The sequence below is a fragment of the Grus americana genome, chromosome 2 (genome assembly GCF_028858705.1).
Source record: "Grus americana isolate bGruAme1 chromosome 2, bGruAme1.mat, whole genome shotgun sequence".
In the NCBI taxonomy this organism is placed as follows: domain Eukaryota; kingdom Metazoa; phylum Chordata; class Aves; order Gruiformes; family Gruidae; genus Grus; species Grus americana.
Genome location: NC_072853.1, coordinates 90,427,398 through 90,441,824, shown reverse-complemented (window position 1 = coordinate 90,441,824; position 14,427 = coordinate 90,427,398).

The following is a 14,427-nucleotide window of genomic DNA, read 5'->3' as shown; positions in this document are numbered from 1 at the left end:
AGCAGTTACATCCTTTGGACTGGCAGTAGGTATACCCTGTCACTCCTGTGTCTTACTTCCACAGGTAACAAAAAGAGTTAGCAGGTGATCTACTAGCCTTATATTTGCCTCTTCCTTGAGACCACTGCCGTTGCAGGGAACAGCTTTGAGTCCATGTTTTTTAAGTGGAGTTTAGGACTGAAAAGGGAATAAATGAAAGATAAGCCAGACAGGGTCCTCAGTCTCTTGTACTGACTCGGGTAAGATTTAGGATTTTTAATGTGTGCTTGGCTTGAGTTTCATAAATCCACCTCATTTTTTGAGCAACGTAGCATCTTTTTCCTCTTGAAGTCTACATCATAACGCGTAAGTAATTTCATTGCAGTTTAGAGGGATCTCATTGACTGTGCTCCTTCGCTGTTTTTCAGATGTGTTGCTTCTGGGCTTTGGTTCTGCTGAGGGCCTGAGCCAAACAGCTTAGGGAGCTTCAGAACAGAGTCACCTGCAAGTCCTGTCCAGCCAAGGACAAACTGTCTCACAGTTGGGAATCACTTGGGTGAAGAGTGCAGCCATCCCTCGGTGCCCCTGGAGCCTCAGCGGTGGCTCTGAGGGTGAAGCTCTGCACAAGAGCTGGTCAATCTTCTCTGAGCAGGGAACAGAGCATGGGAGATGGCTGGGGACAAAAACGGGTGCGTTGGACTTCTCTGCAGAAATCCCCCTAGGTGGTTTGAAGAATGCTCACTGACCTGCTGGAAGCAGTGCAGTGCGAACAATGCCGAACTGTCAACTACATCAATAAGAAGAAGTTTTAGTCTCATCTTACCCCTTCACAATTCCCACTGACAGGCAAAAATTGAACATGTCCTTAACACTAGAAGAGAAGAATCTATTTTGTAGCATGCTACAGGCATGATCTAGACAAATTGCACCTATATTTTATTTGAACCCATCACAATACAACATAACAAGGCATTTCAATTACCTCAACAAGCTACCACTACAACTTTATCATTTCAATTTTTCATCTCTCTTCTCCAACTTGGCGTTTCTTCTATATATCACTGTAAATCTCATCAGTCCCAGCCCGGTTTAGGCTAATAAATTTCAGTCACCACCTCAAGCCTAATGAAAAGGGGAAGCTCACAGTGAAGAAAGCCAAAGGCCTCAGTTATTGCCTTGGGCCTCAAGCTCACCCCTCTGAACGGGGAAGTGGAGGGGCTCATTCATCCCCGCTAGCTCAGAGATGGGTATGGCGCAGAGAGAGGCAGAGTTGTTGAGTCCTGTTGCAGTAAGCACTGCTGCAGAGTTGGGGAACCCCCAGGAACAGAACCGTGTGTTCCCCCTAAAGCAAAATTTAGGCAGGAGTTTGAAACGTGCCATGCCAGACCGCAGTCTTAGTTGGCATACATAGAGCCCAAAGACAGACCAGAACTGTGCATGCAGGTCTGGGACAACGTATTTAACCACAGTACCTTTTCTGGTCTTCTGGCATGCTATTCCTGTCTTCAAGGAGGGGGACAAGTTAAGCGGGAAAACAGTTATTTGCATATTAGCTGGAAATGCACCGAGATCCCAACAGACAGAGCGAGAGAAAACTAATTTTATACCATAATTATGTTTTTTCTAAAAGACAGTGATAAAGCTTAAGGTTTTCAAAGATTTTATGGATACACAGAAGAGGCAAACAAGTTAAAATAATACTGCAAATCAACATACTTATATGTTTATTAATTCTGACTAAAATTTGCCATCTGTGACTGAGCACTTTACTAAATAAACCCCACAAATTATAGATTATTGTAGCTAAGAATCTTCGTGGCACTGTTTCTTAAGCTCTGGTGCTGAAATAGCTCCACTGTAAATGAATATTTACAATAAAAGTATGCTCATAAAAGTTCCAAAGCATTTTCTAGTGACAGTCTGTTCAACTATTTAGTGATTCAAAAGAAAACTCTCCAAGAAAAGCTCCATATCAGTGCAGTACATAAAATATAGAAATGTATGAAAAATGACAAAGGCAGTATGTTACTGTTGAGGTGCCTCTAACTTGATTGCTAAGCTGGTTGAAGTAGCTTTTCATAAATGAAATATGTCCTCAGTTTTCCTAGAATAGATAGAATAAGAGCAAAGTCAACAAAAAGTCTCTTCTTTATTTTCCTTTGAAGACACTACTTTCTCTGGAATACAGTAAAAATCTGTGTTCAGGGCACGTTGGCTAATTCTGAGGCATGTGTTCACAAGCAGACGCATAAGAGGCTAATTTACATGCTTAAAGGCAACTGAAACTTTGTTTTGCATATGTAAATGTACCTGCCCAGCGTAAGAAGTGGGCTTTCCAGTATGCCCATGTGTGAGCTGGGTTTACAGGCTTTAAAAAAAAAAAAAAAAGTCTGATCTGCTACTGCTGTCACTGTAGCTGTCATCACAGCACAATTCAGGCAGAAAACCTCAAGACACCTATCAGACCAAATCCTGTGGACCTTACTCAAGCAAAAAATCTTGTTGATGTCGACAAACATTTTCCCCAAAGAATTTGTACACAATTGAGCCTTTTTTATACATTCATATTCTAGTATCATGTAATATCTGCAACACAAACAAAATAGGTTTTCTTCCTTAACTCAGGGATCAAGGCATTGGGGAATGAAAAATAAAAAATGTCCTCCTTTAAATCCTGATAGAGACTACTTTTATAATTTTAGGATATCTTGGAATGGTTTGAGTTTTTTAGGTGGGTATAGAGAATTGTTTGAAGAGCAAGTTCATTTATAGACAAGTCACAATGGTCAGATACATGAGTATTAACCACTCAGAATCTGGTGTGGTGTTTGGTTTTTTTTTTTTTTTTTTTGCAAAGCAATAATTTTAATATGAGAAGCCTGCACTTAATGTCCAAAGGGTTCAAACCAGTAACTGTTAGTCAACAAACCTGCATCCTGGGTGTTTTCTTTAGTGTTACTTAGGACTGTACCCAGACCAGAGCCCATTCTGTCAAAGACAGTATGTCCTTAGGCCAAAATTCCCACTGGGGTCTGTTTGCTGGAAGTGACACATGCTTCGGCTTCCAGGTCTGACCACCTCCCTACCACAGATTCCAACTTTAGAGTTTTAAGGTAAACAAACCATGATAAACTGTTATGGCACAGAGGGTTTCACCCTTGATAGCACCTTTGGGTCCAAGAGCTGGAGGGAAGAGAGAAGGCCCAAGTCACCTTCTGTGGAGGCAGGGTGCCTGCTAGAGACAAATCTAAGAGGAGCAAAAAGAACATTTTCAGGAAGCACCTTATTGGTCATCATAGTCAGAGTCTAGCTGAAAAATCATAAAAAAGAGTTTCCAGAGAGCTCAACCTACTTTCAAATTCAACAGACATTTTTAGCAACAATAAAGAAGAGACAGGTCTGGACATTTTCAAATGGTTTCAGAAATGCTGAAATAGTCCCCAGTCCAAAACAGCACTGCGCATTTGAAGGTAAGATTTGTGTGTGTTTGAAAATGAAAGACTATTAAGAAAGAAAATTAAAAGATAAAAGATTAAGAAATGCCCAACGACTTCTAAATGAAAGAAGACATCTATTTTTAAAATATCTGTAGGAGAGACATCACTCTTTACTAAACTCTACCAGCTATTAATTTATCATAATGTAAATGGTTTAATTAATATTTAATGATACAGCACTTTCCACAGGAACTGCTCTCCAAATACACTGCTTTAGAAAAGGGATATGGTACCCTGAGAAATAAATTTATGTGAGGTGGGACAAATGCGTGGTTCATGTAAATGATTTTAGCTCCAACAAAGTCAATAGAATGATGTTGATTTCCACAAGTTTACTACCTGTGGATGATATTACATATAACATATATTATCTTAGCGCTTGTCTCCTACATTTGTGTGTGTATATGTCATGGTAGCTCTTTTTGTTTTCTGGTCACACAGACTGACTTTGTGGAATTGCTGAATTACGTTGCCTGACACACGTACTTGTAAACTACAATTTTTGCAGTGCTATGCTGTAATGCTATGTACTCTGATGGCAAATGTCACCAGTCTACTTGCTGCTAAGTTATGTAGCAACATGTACACCAGATAAAAGGAAGAGACTATAACAAAATTCACAGTACTCAATAGCATTACTTAATAAGGTAACTTACTAAAGTAACCTAAAACCTCCAACTGCTAAATTCCCTGTAGACATAGTAAGAGGAAATTCCAAGTTATGCAAAAAGTTCATATCAAGACAGATCTCCTCCAATTGTACAGTACTGTAAACATTGAGAGTTTCACAGAAACTGAGAGATTCTAGTAGTGTTTACAGCTTTTCTTGGTTGATATAGTATTTTTCCTTCTCTCAGATGATTTTTCAAGTTTCTTTCTTCCACGCAACAGGGAAACAAAACAAAAGACATTTTCATTTCTGAAGTTCTCCAAAATGTGGAGTTTCAAACAGATGATATACTTTTCCGAGTGCTTTGGAGGCTATGTCAGTCACAGGGCTCTTCTTGGTATAGCCACTGGCAATTCAAGAGCAAAGCAGAATGAATTCTGGAGCAAGACGATGACCAAATACCTCCAAGACAAATTCTAACTAGGTGGAATTATCTGTAGGAAAGAATTACTAAATCAAACTAGTATAGTGTTTGGCACAGAACTGTCTGGCAAGTGGAGAGATACAAGTTAATCTAGGTGCTAGGATTTTATTTGCTTGAGGTATACCTTTAAATATCAAGAGTTTCTGAATTTTTGCATTGCTCTTTTTCATTTGTTAGTTTTTGGAAATGTAGGGATGTTGTTTTCAGCTATAGTAAATTTGCTGCTCATATAGCTTTAGCTCAACCCTTACCTTTACTGGCTCTACTGCAATTTAACAAAAAACTGAAGTTGAACATCAGCGTAACAGTTTTCTGAATTAGTTACCTACATGCAAATTTATAATTTGCTTTCAATTTCCTCACTGGTTCCACCACATGGTACATGTACTCCAGACAATTTAAGCTAACTCAGCCAGTTTGTCTCCTGCAATGAAGGGCCCATTTCCTTCAGTGACAATTTATGTTAATGATAATCAGATGCTTTTTTAATTAACAATGACCTACAAGCAATCTAATATATTTCTCTCTCTCCCTGATGGTAATTTTTTACAAGACTGTGTCACTCCATTTCATTTGAAACTTGGGGGCTCTTATATTTGTTCAGACAGCACAAGTCCCACAGCCTCTTCATTTTTGCTTTCACGGCATTTATGTTCATATTTCCCTGTCAGTGTGTGTAGCTCTAGAAACAGTAGCATGGTGGGGGGCTGAGGGGGGAACTGCATTGCTCCAGCAGCGCAGAATTGATCTTCACATGTGCAACAGCTCTGCAATTGCCCAGATTCACTAGACTTCCTAGACATACCTAGAGTGGCTCCATATTACACCTGCAGAAGTAAGGTTGTCTTGGACATGCTACCAAAATGGCAAGGTTACATGCTATCAATAAGAGCCGTGGTGTAGAAGAAAACCAGTAAAAGTAGGCAGTAGAGACAGTAGACATATGTATACAAAAGATTGCAATGTAAAATGTAATTCCTTTTATCCTGACAGATGTATTTCTAAGAAATAATACTATTTATAAATTACTTCGGTGAGAAGGATATAGTTCCTAATCTTGCCTCCTCCACAGAAAAAACCCCAAGCAGGCTTATATTCCATAACTGGAATAGTTTCTTATCCTGCGCCTTTTTTCTGCACTTATCTGTCAGGGCTATTGCCACCCAAGAGACAGTGCAGGCAGCTGCCTAGGACAGCAGACTGCAGGGGGCAGCAAAAATGTGCCCGTATCTCAGCTGTACCATGTCACACTCTGGCACGTTAATACAAATCTGCTTTCCTCTTTGACTTCTGCTAATAATCACAGAATCATAGAATCATAATGCACGAGTGTGACCTGTGATGGCTGAGGCACTGTGCACGTTGTGCTCCCTGCCTTCCCTGCTACAAACGCAACAGCCTTCTGCCGGAAGCAGGACGCACGTCTGGCTAATGCAGGTGGGATTTGGATGTCTGCTGCAGGTCAGAAGTATCTAGCAGGGAGTCACTATCTTTTTATGCTGTAGCCCAATCACATGTCTAGAAGTCTTGTACTGAAGTCTCTAGAAAACAGTTTTCCAGTCAATGGTATTTCCAAGCCCAGGCTGTGTGGATGCAACAGTTTTCCTTTGATAGCATGGGAAGGGATGTGAGCTCATTCATGTCCTAATAAGCTTTGTAACAGGAGAAAGGGAGACACAGCTGGATGCTATGGTATGCTGATGAGTCAAATTTGGGAGAGTCAAATATAATCTCAGATCCATGTATCTTTACTCTAGCCTGTAGATACTCGCTATTGGTTTTAGGGTTTTGGACTGCTGTTTTGATAACCGGGGGTCTTTCAATACAACTCCTGTAAATTAATCTACAATAAGGAAGGTCCCATTTGATGTCGTACAATCCTTGCCATGGTCACTATAATAGAAAAACTTTACTTAGCAAGGAGATTCTGGAATACTTCCAGACAGTGATCAAGCCTTGGAGACAGCAGAAAGATGACTTTCGTGGCTGCTGGAGCTGATGCATTGTTTTAGGTACAGGGAATTTTGTTAACGCAGTCAAGAGCTGATAAATACCTGATCTGGATCACAGGAACCAGAGACACACTCAGCAGAAAGGATCAGCATTACCTTGAACTCTGAAGCTGGGTATGGAGGGAGGTGTTTTGTTTAGTAATCATTGGTACTAGCCGATCATCCAAGCTTAGCTGATGATTCAGATAGCACCCCAAAGTTTTATCCCATTTTGACAAATTCAGCAGTGTCCTTCACAGACTGGTTGTATACATTATGCTGTTGTTTTCTTTTGATTTGCCTTCACGATCATGGACAAACTTGCATAATTTGTGAATTTGCAAATAAAAGTCTTCTTCCTGTTTTTTTAAAGGAAAGGTACACAAACACAGACTTAATGTACCAGTCTGACAATTTTATACGAAGCATATCAGAAACTCAGATTATGGACAATTGGCTGGAATTGAAACAGAATCACTGCAGATAATTCCTGGTACTAGGACTCACGAGGAGGTATTGAGAATCAGAGAAGGGGCAATCAGAGAACCATAAGGGCTGAAGATTAAGGACTTCAGACTGTCAAATGGATGCACTAGCTGATATGTTATCATTTATTCTGAGTGTTGGGGCCATTACATGAAATGAGTAGACCACAGATTTTTATTTTATCTTAAATTCATCCAAGAAATACTTTACATTTTGCCAAATCAGAATAAATTATTTAGCTTTCACTTGTTTTCTGCCAGATCTGTTACCTGAAACTTGTCTAAAATAAAGCCATTTCTGAAGAGCTGGCTGCTAGACAGCTGCAAGGAAGTTGAGTGTTTCTTTCCTGGCACCACATTTGCCTGCCAGCCTGCCAGATAGGCATTGCTGATGGAGAAGGGAAAGGAAGGGGACTATGGACAAGCAGTCCTCAGAAGCAAAAAAGAAAATTCAGCAAATTGCACTGTACAGTTTTGCCTGAGCTCCAACTGAGACCTGACAGTACACTGGCTAGTAATGGACATACCTACTCTCTTCCGCATATTGGCCTTCTCTATTTGCCTAGGTTTAGCCCTGCTGGAGGTAAGCAGATAGGAAGATGTGGCGATGGAGGTTGCCAGAAGTTTGGCTTTGTCTTTGTATTTTTCCTTGACTTGGGCAACATTGAGAGGCTTACAGGGGCCTGGAGTATTTACACACTTAAAGGTATTCTCTAGACTTTCCTCAAGCTCATCTTTCATCCTACACAATGTTTAAACTTTTGCTTCAGCTCTATTAGCAGCCAAACACCTGTTTTGGCTGACACATGAGTGTTTGAGTTCTGTTTTGACAAAAGGTGTCAGTCTGAATGTACTAGATAAAAATGTCCTTCATGCACTTACACTCCTGCAGTTGCAAACAGATCTGGTACAGACATCAAAACCATGTTTCCATTCAAATGCACAAGAACCACTCTGTAGGAGTAGGAGTGCTCATTCACTCCTCATGTTCTTTCATGCCTCAAATTACTCAGGACTTAACATAACCTAACTACAGGTTTAACTGATTTCCTGAACAACAGCATTTCACTGAGCTGAGATGTCAATTCATGGCCATCAGGAGTCTATGACATTGGCAGTTGTTTTTGTTGCAATAATAAAGTTTATTAAGGGTACTGAAACCAGCAAATGAAATCCAGCTAGACAGGTAAATATTGCATGTGAACATGAAGACATGCGAATGTGAAGCAAATTTAAACAATTGAATTGATACAGCAAAGTGAATGTAAGATTTCGGTTTTCTGCCCTCCTTCCTTTCTTCCTTCCTCTCTTCCTTTCTTTCTGCCTACCTTCTGTCCTGCCGACCTTCCTGCCTGTCTTCAGTCCTACCTGAGTGCCTGCCTTCTTCCCTGCCTTACTAAGCAGCCAGCTAGGCCAAGTGGCTTGTACCATTTATGATCTTGCCTTCCATAAAAATTTAACTGAAATATCCAGCTTTTTTCATAGCTGCAACATGGAATTTCTTCTTAATCTGATTTGCTACACACACATTCTAATGAAGCTTCTTTGACTTAGGAACCGGAAAAGCTTCATTCCCTTGCTCATGACAAACAAAAATAAATCACACCAGTATATACCTCAGCTTTTTTCCTTCTGCACTTCAGAAATTTTTGCAAATTAGAGCTTCTAGGAGGTGTTGCTCTTTCCTTTAAAAGAGTAAGCAGCATACTGTAGCATTCTTTTGTGGAGATCAGTTTGCAGATAGATGCCAGTTTGTTGGATCTGATCCTCAGTAGGCATTGCAAAATACCCTTTTCCCTTTTGCACAGCTAATAAGAATGCAGTTTTCAAAAGCTTATCAAAATAATTTTATTTGGTATTGGGGTGGGGTTTTTTTCTTTCTTTTTCTTCTCTCCTTTTCTCCCTCTTAAATCTAACAGGCACCAGTCAATGTTTCCCAAGTGCTCTTACCAGGGAATATTTACCTTTTCACAAATAACAAATGGGCTCACAGGACTGAGGAAACCATAAGGAAATAGGGACATGCAAAAGGCAGAAAGATTGGGTATTATACCTTCCTTAATGATCAGTGAATCTCACTCATACAGTAACTTTACCTGTAGTTCATTACCTTTTTTTCATGTGCTGGTATGAACATGCAAAAGGCAAGGGTAGTTTATTATATCCCAATTCCCATTCAGTAAACATTTTTCATGGTTTGGTGGCACCCTACTCCCCTCGGAAATACTATCTAGTTTTGCTTTGAGGCTCCTGCGGTTAACACATCTCTGATGATTTCTGTTTTGTTACAAGAAGAGGCAGGAGGACCATCATAAAAATTCACTAAGGTCTGCTCTTATCCTCTGCAGTTTGCAATGTGTCTCACTAGGAGGACAATTTCAGTCACTCTTGACCAAAGAATTGTCTGTGGTCATCTTACACTGAACAGTGCTCCCAGCTGTTCAGTCTTTCCATGGGAAACAGCCACCCTGCCAGGAACATTGGAGAGTAACAGTCTTTCTCTTGTTCTCAATGTAGCTTGATTCCCCAGACAATTCTGCTTCTGTTTGTAGATATGGTGGCTGCCACAATATTGTCAGTGGAAACTCAGAAGGAAGTTCAGAAGGACCTTGCTCTCACCAACAAGGAGATGCTGATGAAGAATGTGAAGCTCAAGGGCAGCGTTGTCTGCAGTGACCATGAAATGGTGGGGCTCAAGATCCTTAGGGCAGTGAGGAGGGTGCACAGCAAGGTCATTAGCCTGGACTTCAGGAGAGAAGACTTTGGCCTCTTCAGGGATCTACTTGGTAGAGTACCATGGGACAAAGCCCTGGAAGGAAAAGGAGCCCAAGACAGTTGGTTAGTATTCAAGGATGACCTCCTCCAAGCTCAGGAGAGATGCATCCCAAGAAAAAGGAAGTCAGGCAAAAACACCCAGAGGCCTGCATGGATTAACAAAGAGCTCCTGGACAAACTCAAACACGAAAAGGAAGCCTATAGAGGCTGGAAGCAAGGACAGGTAGCCCGGGAGGAATACAGAGAAAAAACTGTCCAAGCAGCTAGGGAGCAGGTTAGGAAAGCTAAAGCCCTGATAGAATTAAATCTGGCCAGGGACGTCAAGGGCAACAAGAAAAGCTTCTATGGGTACGTCAGTGATAAAAGGAGAATGAGGGAAAATGTGGGCCCTCTCCAGAAGGTAACAGGAGACCCGGCTACCTGGTATATGGAGAAGGCTGAGGTACTCAACAACTTTTTTGCCTCAGTCTTCACCAGCAAGTGAAGCCACACTGCCCAGGTCACAGAAGGCAAAGGCAGGGACTGGGAGAATGATGCAAGGTTTTCATATTATTAGTAGTAGTCATAAACATTGCTACAACTATGTTGATACCGCCCACATCTAGATTGTTGTGAAATAAAGTACCAGAAAATCAAATGCTGGAATTTACATAACTCTGGAGCATTTATGATACTACATTATTACGCCCTTCAATTGCCAAATACATGCCACTTGTCTGAGACAGTTTAATGTGACCTGGAATACTTTTGCATTAATATCCTCTTAGGCTAGGTCTACATTAGCAAATAGTGCTGCATGATAGGAAGAGATCTGTAGAGTGAAACAGCTGATACAGATGATCTGATATGAACACTGCGTACATTTTGGAAGGGCTTACTTTGGTCTAGGTCTAGTCTGATCCTGTGAACTGAATGCCTGTTAGTGTTCGGAGCATATCACTGTGCACCCAGAATGTATCTTTAGATTTGTTTTCATCCAGAAGTTAGCATGTCTTCAATACAAATACAAAACAGAGCAGAGTAAGGGTGACAACTGAGAAATTTGCTTAAACTCATTCCTTATCTGAACTAAAGCATTTATTTGAAACACCTTAGAGACTGAGTGGTTTTCCATATAAGGAATCAAAAGAAATCCATACTATGAGGCCTTAGCTGATTAATTTTAGTGCTGAAAACAGGGTTCCATATGAATTTTAGTATAGGTCTCAAGTGGCTGTGTCTACACTCAGTTCTGGCATCCAGATGTGCACCTTCTGGAAGGAAAGTGGATGTGGTCAGATAGTGTGGACAGTGGGGAGATGGGGCCCATGTGGTGCAAGGCAGAGCACACCTGTACCTCACAGCTTATCTCAGAGAGGGCAGATCTGGTCAAGGCCAAGGTATTTCATGAGGAAGATAAATCGGGACTTGACACTGACCACGTCAGCTTCATAGGCTGTAAGTAAGGACAGGGTGTGACCCTCTGTCTAAATGAGATATACTAACATGCACTTCTGAATAGGTGAGAGCTGCCTGTAATATTCCAGCTTGTGAAACATTTGGAATTTGGCTGATAGACTGCAGGAAATAAAACTTTTTAAAAATCTAGCACAAAAAGAAGAGAAAATAAAAATGCTTTTAGTCATTCCCTGGAGCACAAACAGCCGTTTAAACAATATTCTCAGTAAAGATGATATTTAAAGCTCAGTGCATGGGACAGACATTGTAAAAAATCAAGGAGAAATTCCCATTTCCATCTATTTCTGTTGCTAGACCCTTGCTGTTGACTGGCATAAAATCTCATCAGCAGAGGGTAACTGAGGCTTCTGGAGTCTCTGCCACAAACTGTAATAGGTGTAATAAAATATGTCACTGTTAGAGCAACACAAACTGACATACTTGGTCACATCATTTCTGAGGTGGAGACCACCAGATCCAGGACCATACTGAGGGTGAAAGTGTGCTACCAATATCTACAATGTCAGTAAAGTATTTTCAAGTTTATTCTCCTGACACTTCTTAATGCAGTCAGTTTTGGGTTTATGCCTTTTTTTTTTTTTTTTTTTTTAAAAAGAAAATCTTGTGTGCTTCCATTTTGGCTGAGGTTTTTCACTCAGCAGATATTTTCACTGAGCTATGACACATAGATGAATCCCAGAAAACCTATCTAGAGTCAGGCAGAAAGTATTTGTTGTATGACTTACATCCTTTCCACCTGTTTTCATCAGACAACACATTATTACTCAAATGTTTACCTCTGGCTCGGATTAGTTTATTCAAAGTTGTATTGAGATCTCCACAAAACCCCTTCCCTTCTGGATTCTTACATCCAGTTATCCTGGAGGACTCTGTTGTGGCACAAGTGTAAAGGACAGTGTAAGGTCTTGATTCACAGACCGTGGGGCAGTTTATACTGACTTCAAAAGCCTTCAGATCCTAAACCAAGCAATAAATTCCTGCATCGTCTAAGCTGTGTCAAACACATCATGTGAGCTTGATGTACACACACCAAACTACACCCCAGGTCCTTTCTGGAGGGGCAGACTTCTTTGACCCACGTAATATAAAGACATAGCCAAACAGACACAAAATAAAACGGCCGAATACAGGTTTCCTCATGCTCCAATGATAGAAAGAAAGAGCAAGCTATAAAGATCAGTTACTGGTTGCATCAAATAAACCACTGCTGGTGGTTATCATATTTCAGAAGTGAGCTATTGTGAGGCTGAACGTAGCCTTGAAGAGGATGAGAGAGAAAACCTGCATAATATCTCCCACAACACCAGAATCAGAGCATTCTTCCCTCCAGCAGTGCTAATGACATTTAGCACCTTGTTCTTACATCTAAAACTACAGCTGAGCAAAAGGCAATCTAGAACTGATTGTCTCAACATCCACATTGGGGATCTTGCACAGCCAGAAGGCTGCCCATTGCAGATGCTCCTGCCATTCCCACCAAGAGGTGAAAACACAACCAAGTGCAACACGCTGCTATCAGCTGTGCTCGAGCTAACTCCAGATTAGCTCTTGCCTGTCAATATAGTTACTTCAGATGTATATAAGCTTTGCTGAGAACAATATCTGACCAGTACTTTATGTTAAAAGGAATGCAGCTGTAGTAATTGCAGTTACCTGGCTATACTGAAAAGGAGAGTTTTCTAACAGACTGCCATGCTGCCAGTGTTGCTGGCAGCTCAAACCCTTACTTTTTAATCTAAATGGCAAAACTTTCAATTACTCCATCTGAATCTCACAGTGTTAAGATGATTTTCTACTCATTGAAAGTGTCATATTCTCGATCTTCTGTTTCACTGACTTTGCACCTTTGTAACATCTCTTCCCCATTATTAACTCACTTCACAGACATGGTGGTCTTAATCTTGACCTTTTCATCACTGAACCTCAGGGTTGCTACCTTATTTATAAAATCAGCTGGTGAGTTATGTTAACCAAACTAAAACAGAATCAACTGCTGGTAGTTACCTTTGAGAACCCATAACAGCCTTATCTTTTTCTGCACCATCCAGTGCCTTAAGGGTAAGTTTGAAGAAAATAAGTGACAGTGTCTAAAATTATATGTCTTGCTATACAGCACCTACTTTACAGTCCTCTTGCTTGGTCTTTGCTATTTGCAGATGCCTTGGTTTCTTCTCAGTTGAGGTAACTCATCTCCCTTTGGTTCCCGATTCACGTTCAGTATCTTTAAAATTTGGTGAGGTATATTTGCACACTTTTTTCATTTTAGTTGCCAAACAACAGTCTGGAATCTCCTTATGTATGTGTTTATATGCTCCTCTTCCTTTCTCCTCTCCATCCCTGCACTCATCAGGGCCCCCAACATCTGAGTGCTGCCTAGCATGCTTGCTCCCTGCTCTGCAGAGGTGGAAGGGACGCTCTGGTCTGGCACCTGCCAGCAGGGCCTGATGTTCATTAGACATTCAGGGTTTAAGACTCCTGAGAGAGCTAACTCCTGGGTCCGTGGCTGGAACCGAACAGCTCTGCATAACTTCATCAGATCCTCAGTACTCTGCACAAGCTCTGTCTTGGGAGCTGAGCACACACCCCAGCTTCCCCCTCCCCCCCCTTTACAGCAAAAGGGCTTACCTTTAAAATGCTCACCTATAATACTTTTAACACCCAGCTCTACACAATTGCAGACTACCTACACCAGGGGCTCAGACAGCGTGCTGCACTGTTGCTCAAGCTAACAGACTTCCCCTCCAACCCCAATGTTGCTTGCCTAGGGAGGTAGTAAACCTCACAGTATGTCTCTGACGTCTGTGTCCTGGAAGTCCCTTTTGTGTCAGCCTGCCAGGCTCACCACCTGGCTGAGGACCCCTCAGAGGTTGCTGGTTCACCTCAGGCAGCCCCAGCCTCTCTCCTCTCTGAGACTCTGAGAAGGTGACACTCCTGTCTGAGTTGACAGTTTCAGGCAAATGCAGATAACCACTACCTCTGGTGATACTGTGGCAATTCACAGCCAGCATTTACTGACATGGGTAGGTACAGGTCCTTTGTGCAAAGTAGTGGTGGCCCTGAGGCCCCTGACGCACATCAGTTGAGGGGTTATTTTGCCTTAACTGTCACTTTGCATGTATGTAATTCCCCAGAGACTCTGGCATCTGTT